The 12,924-nt window shown below is 51.2% G+C and overlaps 1 protein-coding gene across 2 annotated transcripts in view; it reads left to right on the top strand.

Annotated features, from left to right (window-relative positions):
• DHX9 (DExH-box helicase 9) overlaps positions 1 to 12,924 on the top strand; it is a 334,908-nt gene that overhangs the window by 57,793 nt on the left and 264,191 nt on the right. The gene's annotated exons all lie outside the window — the stretch shown is intronic.

The following is a 12,924-nucleotide window of genomic DNA, read 5'->3' as shown; positions in this document are numbered from 1 at the left end:
TTTAGCAAAATGATTTTAATGTTGTTAAACAAGACTAAAGACCAACAGTTGGTATTAATCATTTGAAATCCAATCTAGGTATCCATCCATTTTTATAAAAAAAAGTAATCTGCAGTACTTGGCACATATTAAACTACTGTAGAAGATTTGGATTTTAAATTTAATTGCTCACCTTTTCCAAATTTGAGCTGAAGGCAAGTTACAGTCAGGTACATGAGTTATTTCCTGCCTAAAGCAGAGATGTAATTCACATTAGATGACTCTTTTCAGCAGATCTCCTGGTGGCACATTGGGCTCCAGACACTATTCCTGAGTTGCCCCCCCCCCCCCCCCCCCCCCCCCCCCCAGCCTTAATCGTCTTCTAGTTCTATCACTTTTCCCGTCTCTGGGAAAGGTTTGTTTTTAGATTAATACAGACATTCAAATATTTGAAAGGTATTATATCATCCCTGTCTCTCCTTTCCTCCAGGGTATGCATGTTCAGGTTCTCAAGTCTCGCTTCCTTATATGTCTTGTGATGCAAACCCCATACCATTTTTGTTGCTTTTCTTTAAACTGCTTCAAGTCTTTTTATGTCCTTAGCAAGATATGGCCTCCAAAACTGAACATAATACTCCGTGTGGCCTCACCAATGACTTGTACAGGGTTATCAACAACACCTTTCTTCTGCTGGTTATACCTCTCTATGCAGCCTAGCACCCTTCTGGCCATGGCCACCGCCTTGTCTCACTGTTTCGTCACCTTGAAATCCTCAGACACCATAACCCCACGGTCCCTTTCCTGAGCTGTGCTTATCAATCTCTCTCTCTCTTATCTGCTATATCTCCTTTGGATTTCTGCTCCCCAAGTTCATCTGCTATTTGGGACCACATCAGTGGTTTCAAGGGATGAGGATTTGGAGGAGGACCTAAAGAAGGGTTGATTTTTCCAGGGACCTTGGAGGATGGTGAGCTAGTCTGGGCTGAGGAGGATGATTCTATAGTAAAGGGTCTTGGATTTGATGTACTGCCTTTATGTGGTATAACAAAAAGCAGTTTACATGTACTGTATGCAGGTACCCTTTTTCTGTCCCTAGTAGGCTCATATTCTAATTTTTCTACTTGGGGCAATTGAGGGTTAAGTTGCTTGCCCAGTAATTTGGTTGTTGCACAAGGCGGAGTTCCTAGATGTCATCCATGATCTAGAAGCAGTTGGGATACAGTGGGCTGCAGAAGCTGATCCCCCCCGGAGGAGGCATTATCAGAAGATTCAAGAAACTGCCCTGGGACTTCCTCTTACACTTAGCTGTTAGGGAGTTCATTTCTGTTGAATGAGCAGATTCCTAATACTAGGCTGAAGGTGTCTTTAAGGTCATGATAATCTTGAATCCCCTGCTAGAGGAGGAGCAGGAGGCTTTGAAACCCCTGTAAGTATAATACTCTCATTATGGTAGTAATGTGGAAGACAAACTCCCTTTTTAAAGATGGCTATAATCCTTAAGGAATCTCAGGATAGGAGGATAGAGGCTCTTCTGAAGCAGTGTTTTAAGGTGACAGGTTGGGCATTTCAGGCAACCATCTGTAGAAATTACATTGACAGGGCATGTCTTTGTTGGATTCAGGCGAATTGGGATGAGACCTGTGAGGAGTCAGGCTCTGTCTGGAGGGTCAGCCCAGTTAGAGGTGGGGATGGCCTTTGGTTGGCATCCTGTATGATATTGTTAGTTTCTGCTAAGTGCATACATAGTTTGGTGGCAAGCTGGTGGTTCCTCTGGTAGATTCAAAGTCTAAGGTAACTGAGTAAGCTCCCCTTCAGAGGTTGGCTGGCTTGTTAAGGACTTGGGATCCTAAGACTCCCAGGCTCTCAAAGGATAGATTGCAAAATTTATTTCATACAATGAAGGCTAAGTTGTGGATTAAGGGAAACAAGTATAGGATGTTTTGGCTCAGAGGTCCATGCCCTTTGGCTAGGACCAGGCCCTTCACAGATCTTGCCATGAAGGTAAGAAGGACCCCACAGGGGGCTCTTCTCTTGATCAGGATTCCCAGTGAATATGTGGAGTCCCTCATTTAAGATGAGTAGATGGGCAGGTATCTCTGTGTTATGGATTGATCAGCTATGATTAATGGAAAGAAAATTATCAGGTATGATACATAATTTTACCTTCCATATCATGCTGATCAATCCATAGACTGGTGGGATGTACCGAAGCAGTACTCACCCAGGGCGGGACATAGAAATCCCTGACCGCAACACTGAAGCTCCAAACCGGGCCTCCGCCCGAGCAGCCACAGTCAAGCGGTGAAGCCTGGAGATTATAGTGGCCAGTTACATCTTGGAACTATCTTGCCAGGTAGTTCTTCCCCTCCTCTTTTTTGGAAGGAGGACAAGGTGTTGAGCTAGAAAGATTCCTTTCTGTGTGTCGGATCATCTGTTTGTTCCCTGAGCAGGTGAGAGAGGCCCAGGAAACTTCTAAGTCTGCATCCTATGTGGACAGGCAGCTTTATTCTCTAAAACAGATTTGTAGTGCAACCATCTGGCCATTGCTACGTTCTTTTGCTAAGCATTATAATTTGGGCATATAAGCAAAGCAGGATGAGGCTGGGAACTATAGACCAGTTAGTCTCTTTTGTGGTGAGTCAGTTAATGTATACGCTATTACAACAGAGGCTAATGCAGTTTCTGGAGTCCAGTGGATTGCAGGATCTGAGGCAGGTTGGTTTTTACTAGAGGTAGGTCTTTCTAGACAAATTTTATTTATTTATTTTTTACTGGTTAACCCAAGAGTTGAACTGAGGGATAGTGCTAGACAAGGCATTCTTAGATTTCATCAAAGCCTTTGATATGGTTCCACATAGGGAACTTGGGATCTTGCCAGGTAGTTGTGACCTGGATTGGCCACTGTTGGAAACAGGTTGCTGGGCTTGATGGACCTTTGGTCTGTCCTAGTATGGCAATACTTATGTACTTACGTATTAACTGAGTGTGTCCTTGGTATGGGCCCAAAAGTGATTGACTGAATTAGACTCTGGTTTAGGGGAAGGCTAGTAGTAAGTTAGTAGTAAGTGGAGTTCATTATGAGAATAAGGGCATTAATAGTGGTGAGCCATAGGGACTGGTCTTTGGTCCAGTTTTTTTTTTTTTTTTTAACATTTCTATAAGCAGTAAGAAGGGTTGTTGAGTAAGATTTACAATAAACTCTGCAATAGGGTAGATAACCCAGGAAGGTGTGGATAAAGTGAGGAGGGATCTAGTGAAACTTGAAGAATGGGCTAGAATTTGGCATCTGAGATTTAGTGCTAAAAAGTGCAGAGTAGTGCATTTGAGCTGTAAAAACTCAGGGAAAGCATTACAGTATAAGGTGTGAATTATTTCTGCGCACAAAAAATGGGACTTCCCTATCATCAAGCCGATCAATTCATAGACTGGTGGGTTGTGTCCATCTACCAGCAGGTGGAGAGAGAGAGCAATCTTTTGCCTCCCTATATGTGGTCATGTGCTGCCGGAAATTCCCCAGTGTGTTTTCTATCTCAGCAGGTGTGTGGTCACACAGCAGCAGCTCTGGCTAGGTCTCCAAGCCTAATTTTTAGGTTTTGTTGAGTACCTGGGGTTGAGGGCTCTTCGTGAGCAAGTGCAAACCTGGTGGTTCCAGGTCCCTCCTTTTCTCCCCCCTCCCGCTGGCTCCGTTAAACAAAAAAAAATTTTTTTTAAACGTTCAAAAAGGACGTCCATTTGCAGCTGCTCACTGGAACAAGTCGTCGCTGCTCGGAGCAAGAAGCAGGTAATTTTTACCTTTTACTAGCGGGCAGGGGGTTTCCCGAACGGTCTCCACGTGGCTATGGCCTCGGATGGCAAGGGCGCGAAAAGACTCTCCCCGGAACGCGTTCGCGTGCCTAGCGAGGGGATCGAAGGTAGAGTCGCCCTTTTTGGGCGCCCTTTCGGAGCCGGGAGAGTTCACCGGTTTTTTCTCTGGCGTGGCGGCCTTTCCCGCCTTAGGCGCCCATCCCCTGCTGGCCGCCCTCCTGGTCGTGACCAGCCACGCGGCTCGGTCGGCTTCTTCTTGGACCGCCCTCGAGATGGGAAACGTTAACAGCTTAGTCGCCCTTGAATCAGGCGGCAGAAGTCGGCGAAATTAAAACACCCTTCTTCCCGCGTGGCTCCGTCTCGGAGTTTCACGCTGGACGCAATTTTGGACGCGCAACACGCCTCTCCCCCGCTACTGGGAGCGCAGATGGAGGGTGCCTCTAGGGCTGCGGCACAGGCTGCAGAAATGCACAGACTGGGGGGTTTCTCCCCTGAGTTCATTTTGCTGCTGCATCAGGCCTTTCTTATGCAGAACACTGCCCCTGCCCACCTCTCTGATCGGGGTGATGAGGTCTCTATGCTTAAGCGCCCTCGGGTGGATCTTTCACCCTCGGGGGACTCTGTCTCCTCTGATGTGGATGACGGCAGCGTGTCTGAGTTCTCCCAGAGATCCTTAGCGGAATCGATGGAAGAGACTGATCCTCGCTCGGATGGAGCGGACGACCCCTCTGCAGCGCGGCTTTTTCGCTCAGAGGATTTGCCCAACCTGCTTGTGCAGGCCATGAGCATTTTGAAGATTGCCTCTCCAGAGGAAGGCGCTCTCTCAGCCTCTACTGGCTCCACCATTATGCTGGGAAAGAAGCGCCCGCCTAGAACATTTCATGTTCATGAAGCCATGCAGACCTTAATTTCAGCGCAATGGGATGCCCCTGAGGCGAGCCTGAAAGTAGCCAGGGCTATGTCCCCTCTGTACCCCTTTCCTGAGGGGGAACGGGAAGCCTTTGTCTGGCCCACGGTAGATTCCTTAATCGCTGCCGTGACTAAGAAAACGGCGCTGCCGGTGGAAGGTGGCACTGCCCTGAAGGACGCCCAGAACAGGAGAATGGAGGCGGCCTTAAAGTCGTCCTTTGAGGCGGCCGCTCTGAGTTTGCAAGCCTCGGTTTGCGGCTCCTACGTGGCTAGGGCGTGCCTGACTGTTTTGCAGCGGGCTTCCCCCTCGGACCCTTCCTGGAGGGCGGAGTGGCCGACCCTGGAGTTGGGTTTGGCCTACTTTGGCAGACTTGCTGTATGATGTTTTGAGAGCCTCGGCCAAGGGCATGGCTCAGACAATCTCTGCGCAGCGGTGGCTCTGGCTTAAGCACTGGTCTGCTGACCATGCCTCTAAATCTCGCCTAGCCAAGTTGCCTTTTAAAGGCAAGCTGCTCTTTGGGGACGAGCTGGACAAGATCGTGACAGAGCTCGGCACGTCCAAGGGCAAGAGGTTGCCAGAGGACAGGACTCGGGCCGGCAGTGCCCGTCCTGGTTCCTCTAAGGGCCGATGCCAGGAAGCCCATCGATATCGCCCGGGCAAGTCGGCCTCCTCTGCCTCCGCTTCCTTCAAACGGAACTTCTCCCCCAAGCAGCATTTCTTTCGTAGGGACCGCCGTCCCGGAGGGTCGTCCTCCGGCCTGCTCCCAGGGTCGCGTACCCAATGATGGGGACCTAGTCCATGGCCCAGTGCAGATAGGAGGAAGGTTATCCTCGTTTCTGGGCGAGTGGACCAGGGTAACTTCAGACGCTTGGGTTCTGGAAGTCATCAGAGATGGCTACAAGCTAGAGTTCTGCCGACCCCTAAGAGACGGGTTTGTAAACTCTCCTTGCAAGTCTCGGGTCAGAGCAGCTGCCGTGCAGCAGACTTTGAGCAACTTGATCCGCCTGGGCGTGGTGGTCCCGGTGCCAGTAGATCAGCTTGGCAAGGGGCGCTACTCCATTTACTTTGTGGTGCCAAAGAAAGAAGGATCTGCTCGGCCTATTCTCGACCTCAAGGGAGTCAATCAGGCCTTGAAAGTTCGGCACTTCCGGATGGAGACCCTCCGCTCCGTAATAGCTGCGGTGAAAAAGGGAGAATTCCTGGCCTCCCTGGACATCAAGGAAGCTTACCTACATATTCCTATCTGGCCGCCTCATCAGCGCTTTCTGCGCTTTGCAGTGCTGGGCCGACACTTCCAGTTCAGAGCCCTCCCGTTTGGGTTGGCTACGGCTCCGCGGACCTTCTCCAAAGTAATGGTGGTCATCGCGGCCTTCCTCCGCAAGGAGGGAGTGCAAGTCCATCCCTATCTGGACGACTGGCTAATCCGAGCCCCTTCCTATGCGGAGTGCGGGAGAGCTACAGACAGGGTCATTGCTCTTCTGAGCTCCCTGGGATGGCTCATCAACTGGGAGAAAAGCCAGCTGCGCCCGACTCAGTCCCTGGAGTATCTGGGAGTTCGATTTGACACCCAAGTGGGCAGAGTATTCCTGCCGGACAACCAGAGCGTCAAGTTTCGGACCCAGGTGGGCCAGTTCCTAGCCTCCTCTACTCTTCGAGCTTGGGACTATGTGCAGCTGTTGGGCTCCATGACGACCATGATGGAGGTAGTGCCCTAGGCCAGGGCTCATATGAGACCACTACAGCACTCTCTTCTGCGGCGGTGGACTCCAGTCTCAGAGGATTACGCCGTACGCCTTCCTTTGGATCCAGCGGTGCGAAAGGCGCTGAGCTGGTGGCTGAGGCCAGGCAAGCTGTCCGCAGGAATACCTCTTACGACCCTGGAGTGGGTTGTCGTCACGACGGACGCCTGCTTGACGGGCTGGGGAGCCCACTGCCTGGGACGGACAGTGCAGTGGCTTTGGTCTCCTGCAGAGACAAAATGGTCCATCAACATCCTGGAGTTCCGAGCCATTCGGTTGGCGCTTCTAGAGTTTCTCCCGGTACTGGTGCTGAGGCCTGTACGGGTCCTGTCGGACAATGCCACAGCTGTGGCCTATGTCAATCGCCAGGGAGGTACCAGGAGTGCCCCTCTAGCCAAGGAGGCCATGAAGCTATGCCTGTGGGCGGAAGCGAATCTGGAACAGCTGTCGGCGGCCCACATTGCGGGAGTCGCCATACCTTGGATCCCGGAGAGTGGCAACTGTCTGCTCGGGCGTTCTTGGACATCACGAAACGCTGGGGCCGGCCGAGCCTGGATCTGTTGGCGTCCTCGGCCAATTGCCAAGTGCCGCGTTTTTTCAGCAGAGGACGGGACCCTCGATCTTTGGGAGTCGATGCTCTTCTCCAGCAGTGGCCGGCACAGGAGCTTCTCTATGTGTTCCCGCCCTGGCCCATGATGGGCAGGGTGCAAGGCCGGGTGGCAAAGCATCTGGGCCGGGTGATCCTGGTGGGTCCAGATTGGCCCAGACGTCCCTGGTATGCGGACTTAGTCAGACTCTCGGTGGACGGCCCTCTGCGGCTGCCAGCGGAGCGGGGCCTCTTACATCAGGGTCCCGTGGTGATGGAGGATCACTCCCCCTTTGGTCTTACGACCTGGCTCTTGACCGGAAGCGGCTGAGGAAGAAGGGCTTCTCAGACAAGGTCATTGCCACTATGCTGAGAGCGAGGAAGCGCTCTACTTCCACCACTTACGCCAGGGTTTGGTGTACCTTTCCCTTGTGGTGCGAGGCAGGTTCTGTACCACCCTTCACTGCTCCAATATCTTCAGTGTTGGCGTTCCTGCAAGAGGGGCTGGAGAAAGGCCTGTCGCTCAGTTCGCTGAAAGTCCAGGTGGCGGCTCTAGCTTGCTTCAGGGGTCGTCTGAAGGGGGCTTCCCTGGCTTCACAGCCGGATGTGGTACGCTTTCTCAAATGAGTTAATCACCTGCGCCCCCCTCTGCACTCGATAGTGCCTACGTGGAATCTCAATCTGGTGCTACGGACCTTGCAGAAGCCGCCATTCGAGCCCTTGCCAAGGGCATCGCTGAAGGACCTGACGTTGAAAGCAGTCTTCCTGGTGGCTATCACATCAGCCAGAAGAGTTTCCGAGCTCCAGGCACTCTCGTGTAGAGAACCGTTCCTGCGATTCACTGAGGCAGGAGTATCAATTCACCCAGTGCCTTCCTTCCTGCCCAAGATTGTTTCTTGATTCCATGTGAATCAGCAGCTTTACCTACCCTCCTTTCGTAGGGAGGATTTCCCGGAGGAGTACCCTGCGCTCAAATACCTGGATGTTAGATGGGTCATCAGATACTTGGAAGTGACCAATGATTTCCGGAAGTCGGATTATCTGTTCGTGCTGTTCGCAGGCCCTCGTAAGGGTCTGCAGGCATCTAAGCCTACAGTGGCACGTTGGGTCAAGGAGACGATCGCGTCAGTTTATGTGGCGGCAGGGAAGATTCCGCCTATTCAGCTGAAGGCACACTCTACTAGAGCACAAGCAGCCTCGATGGCGGAGTCCAGATCTGTCTCCTTGGAAGAGATTTGCAGAGCGGCTACTTGGTCGTCGGCTCATACCTTCTCACAACATTACTGCTTGGATGTGGCTGCTCGGGCCGAGGCCCAGTGTGGGGCTTCAGTGTTGCGTTCAGGGATTTCCATGTCCCGCCCTGGGTGAGTACTGCTTCGGTACATCCCACCAGTCTATGGATTGATCGGCTTGATGATAGGGAAGGTAAAATTATGTATCATACCTGATAATTTTCTTTCCCTTAATCATAGCCGATCAATCCATAGCCCCTCCCAGATATCTGTATTGTTTGTGTTCTGGTTATATTTCAGGTTCAAGTTCAGTCTTCATTTCCTGTTCACGAGGACTTCGTGTTCAAGTTCTTCCAATTGAAGTCTCTTCGAGTTGAGACGATTTTGTGTTACAGTGAGCTGCTGCTTCCTCTCCCCCCGTTTCGGTGGTGGCTGGATTGATAACTAAATTATGCCGGCGCTCCCTCCCGCTTCGTGCGGCTGTAGAGTAGCTTTGTATCCCTCCCGCTTCGGTAGTGTTAAGGTAAGCCAGCTCCTCCCGCGGTTGCGGTAGCAGGATAAACCAGTTCCCCCCACGTTGGAGGGTGTGGTTTCCCGCCCACCGCCCCGGCGGTGGTGCGCTGGAATATTTCCCCTCTCCCGCTTCGGCGGTGGTGAGCTGGGCAGAGTGTCCCTTTGTGGGGGTAATTCTCTAAGTGCTGAGTCCTGCGGATGGAACTTTGATATCTACATACTGGGGAATTTCCGGCAGCACATGACCACATATAGGGAGGCAAAAGATTGCTCTCTATCTCCACCTGCTGGTACATGGACACAACCCACCAGTCTATGTATTGATCGACTATGATTAAGGGAAAGAAAATTATCAGGTATGATACATAATTTTACTTTGAAAAGACAGTAGTAAAAGCCAGAAGGGAGAGAAATGATCAGCAGGAAAAAAGAGGAGATGGTACAAGTATCTGGTTAGACTTCAATTAGAGCACTTTATGCAATTCTGCAGACTGCACCTTCAAAAAGATATAAACAGGATAGAATCAGTCTGGGGTTAGCAACTAAATTGGTCAGTGGTTATCATAAAGCATATAGGGACAAACTCAAGGATCTCAATATGTATGCTTTGGAAGAAAGGTGGGAAAAAGGAGATATAATAGAGACATTTAAATATCTTTATGGCATAAATGCATAGAAAGCAAGCCCCGCTCAGTTGAATAGAAGTTTTGGAATGAGAGGTCATAGGAAGAATGTGAAAGAGAATAGACTCAATAATTTAAGCCCATTCAAATCCTGCTGCTGCTGCTACTTGTTGTTCTGGGCAAGTCATTTAACACGTCATTACCTCAGATGCAGGCTTAGATTGTAAGCTCTCCAGGGATATGGAAATATGTACTGTACCTGAATGTAACTCACCTTGAGCTACTACTGAAAAAGGTGTTAGCTAAATCCATTGAAATGTTCTGCCAACTCCCCTTAAGAGCCCAAAGCAGATTAGAAATTAAGAGGCTGGTATAATACAGGAAGTACAATCAGAAAAAGCAAAGCAGCTCATTAATGTGACTTTTTGCAAAACCCAGTGCACAAAAAGATTTTACATGCTGATTTGCAAGAAAAACTATAACATGTTGTAGTGACGTGTGTGTGTTGTTGTTTTTTTTTTAAATTAATTTATTTATTTTTTAAATTTGCCCTGCTCCATATTTTGATAGAAACAGCACATAAAGGGGCTGCTGGCCTCTGTGTCCAAGGTCCCTGAATCTAATGGTCTCATGGCCCTTACCTTTTTCCTACCTATGGCAAATGGCCCACCCATCTTTGGGAAGTGAAGGGGAGCTTAGTTCCCTATTGAACCAGTGGCTCCTGACCAAAGGCTCTTTCCGGAGGGGGAGGGGAAGGATACTGTAAGCCTTGGTGCACCAGTGACCCATGACCCCCCTCCTTCCATAGCCTAGGACTGAAAGGGCAAAAGAGGCCTGCCCCTAGAATACCTCTCCTACCCCACATCAACCCACCAGAGGATGCCACAAGAGTTCCCTTTCGCTCCTGTCCTGTAGCAGTCATTCTCAGAGGACAAGCAGGCTGATATTCTTACATGTGGGTGATGTCACGTCGGCCCCGGAGGATTTTCCAGCAAAATCGGCAAAAGTCTCTTCCAAGGTGTTCCGTTGTGCGAGAGGATCACACCGCGCATGCGCGTGCACGATTTCCCGCTCGCTGCGCGGACACGCTCCTCAATAGTTTTCTTTCCACGTCTGAGGAGACACGGAGTTTCGCTTCGCACGCTTCGTGTTTGTTCGGGTCCCGGAGTGAAAGTTTCTTCGTCGAGTGAATTTCGCTTGTATTAAAAAAAACAAAACAATTTCCTTTATTTAACTTTAATTTTCTTCGTAAAAGTTTCCTTCCTTTTTCGTTGTGACCGTTCTTAGGTCACTTGGTCAAGTTTTTCCCCTTTTTGTGTCCTTGTTTTCTGAAACCATTGCGTCCTTTGATTTTGCGGAGGCCATTTTTCTCGTGATGTCATCGAAGATGCCCAGCGGCTTCAAGCCTTGCACCCGCTGCAACCGGACCATCTCTGGCACTGATCCGCACTCCTAGTGCCTTGGGCCCGACCATCTGCAGGAAAGCTGTAAGTTGTGCCTAAAAATGAAAAAGCGCACTCAGCTTTCTAGAGAGGCCCAAAGAGAAAAGCTTTTTGGGTCCGGTACCTCGGCGTCGACATCGGTACCGTTGACGTCGAGGGCAGCGTTGGCATCTGGAGACCGGGTACAGGCTGCCAAGAGACCGATGCACGCTGGGAGCAGTGATGCATCGAGCGGGTCTCCACCTGCCTCGGCGCCTCCTGCTTCGCAGGCCCCCCGGCACCGACCTCTATTGGCCCCGGCCCCGAGGAAGCGTGTGGATTCCACGTCTTCCTCACCGGTACCGAGGAGTCTCGATGACGGGCGTCAGGTGAAGGCCAAGAAGCACCGTCATCATTCTCCTTCTCGACACGGTACCGCGAGCTCTGGGTCATCAAGGCATTCGGTACCTGAGAAGCATCGATGCCGAGCGGATCACTCTCCCTCTGTTATGGAAGTATCGACGCGCAGGTTGTCTGGCAGCCCGGTACCGGCTCCCCAGCCTCTGCAGATTCTGCCTCTGACGCCCACACCGGCACCGCAGCCTTCCCCGACAGCTTCTGTAGATGAGCGCATCAAGCTATTTTTAGCGTTGCTGCACCATTTGCGCCTGGCACCGGAGGTACCGGTACCGACGGTGCCGGAGGCTCCTGCGGCACTGTGCCTTTGTCGGTGGTGAGGTCTCCTTCTCCGGTACCGCTTCCGGTATCGGGGTTGGTTGCTTCCCGGGTCGACTTTCCATTGCCTTCGGTGGAGGAAGCTTCACCGGAGTCTCCTGGGGAGTCGACTTCTCGACACCGTCATCGAGGTCACCGCACCTCTATGTCGAGACGGGCTCGGATCCGGGCTGCTCTTTCTGAGTTGTTAGCCCCATCTGATGATGATGGGTTTCATGGAGTTTTCTCTGCCAAGGATTCTCTAGGTCTTCCGTCTGATTTGACCCCCTCACCTCAGAGACAGCTCTTCCCTCTGTAGAGCTTGTCTTTTTCATCTTTTGTGCTGGAAATGTCTGAGGCCATTCCCTTCCCTGTGGAGACTGTGGATGAGCCCAGAGCCAAGATGCTCGAGGTCCTGGATTATCCATCTCCACCTAAGTCTTCTACCACTGCTCCTTTTTATGATACACTCAGGGAAGTGCTGATGAGGAGAAGCCTCTTTCGTGTCCAACTATTCCCAAAAAGGCTGAATCCCAGTATCGGATCCACGGGGAACCCAGTTTCGTCCGGCCTCAGTTGCCTCATGACTCTGCGGTGGTGGATTCCGCTCTCAGAAGAGCTAAGAGTTCTAGGAACTTTGCCTCAGCGCCCCCGGGGCGAGAGCATAGAACCTTAGATTCTTTTGGGAGGAAGGCGTATCAGGCTGGCATGCTCGCTTCCAAAATTCAGTCGTACCAGCTCTTCACGAGCATTCATTTGCAGAACTCAGTGCGGCAGCTTGAGAGCTTGGTTGATGCACTCCCACCGGAGCAGGCCGAGCCTTTTCGCCAAGTGGTCAGGCAGCAGAAGGCGTGTCGCAAGTTCCTGTCCAGGGGCATTTACGATACTTGCGATGTGACATCCAGGTTTTCTGCTATGGGTATAGTGATGCGCAGACTCTCATGGCTGCTTGCCTCCTACCTGGAGGAACGAACTCGGCAGAAAATTGCAGATATCCCTTGCCGGGGGGATCATCTTTTCGGTGAGAAGGTTGAAGAGTTGATTGATCATCTCTATCAGCGTGATAACACTATGGACTGTCTCTACCGCCGGGCGCCTTCTGCATCCGCTTCCTCATCTAGGAAGTTTTTCAATGGGAAGAGAAGTGCGCCTTATGCCTGTAGGGGCCGTAAGTACACTCCTACTTCTCAACGGCCGGTTCAGGCTCTGCCACAGCACGCTCGTTCTCGTCAACAGCGTGCGCCCAAGCAGGCCCCTGCAGCTCCCCAGCAAAAACCAGGGACGGGTTTTTGACTGGCTCCAGTTGAGCATAGCTGCCATAAATGTGTCTGTGCCAGACGATCTGCCGGTCGGGGGGAGGTTAAAATTTTTTCACCAAAGGTGGCCTCTGATAACCTCCAACC

Source organism: Microcaecilia unicolor, chromosome 6 (assembly GCF_901765095.1).
Source record: "Microcaecilia unicolor chromosome 6, aMicUni1.1, whole genome shotgun sequence".
NCBI lineage: Eukaryota > Metazoa > Chordata > Amphibia > Gymnophiona > Siphonopidae > Microcaecilia > Microcaecilia unicolor.
Note: the sequence above shows the minus strand (reverse complement) of the source record. Positions and strands in the feature narration are given on the sequence as shown.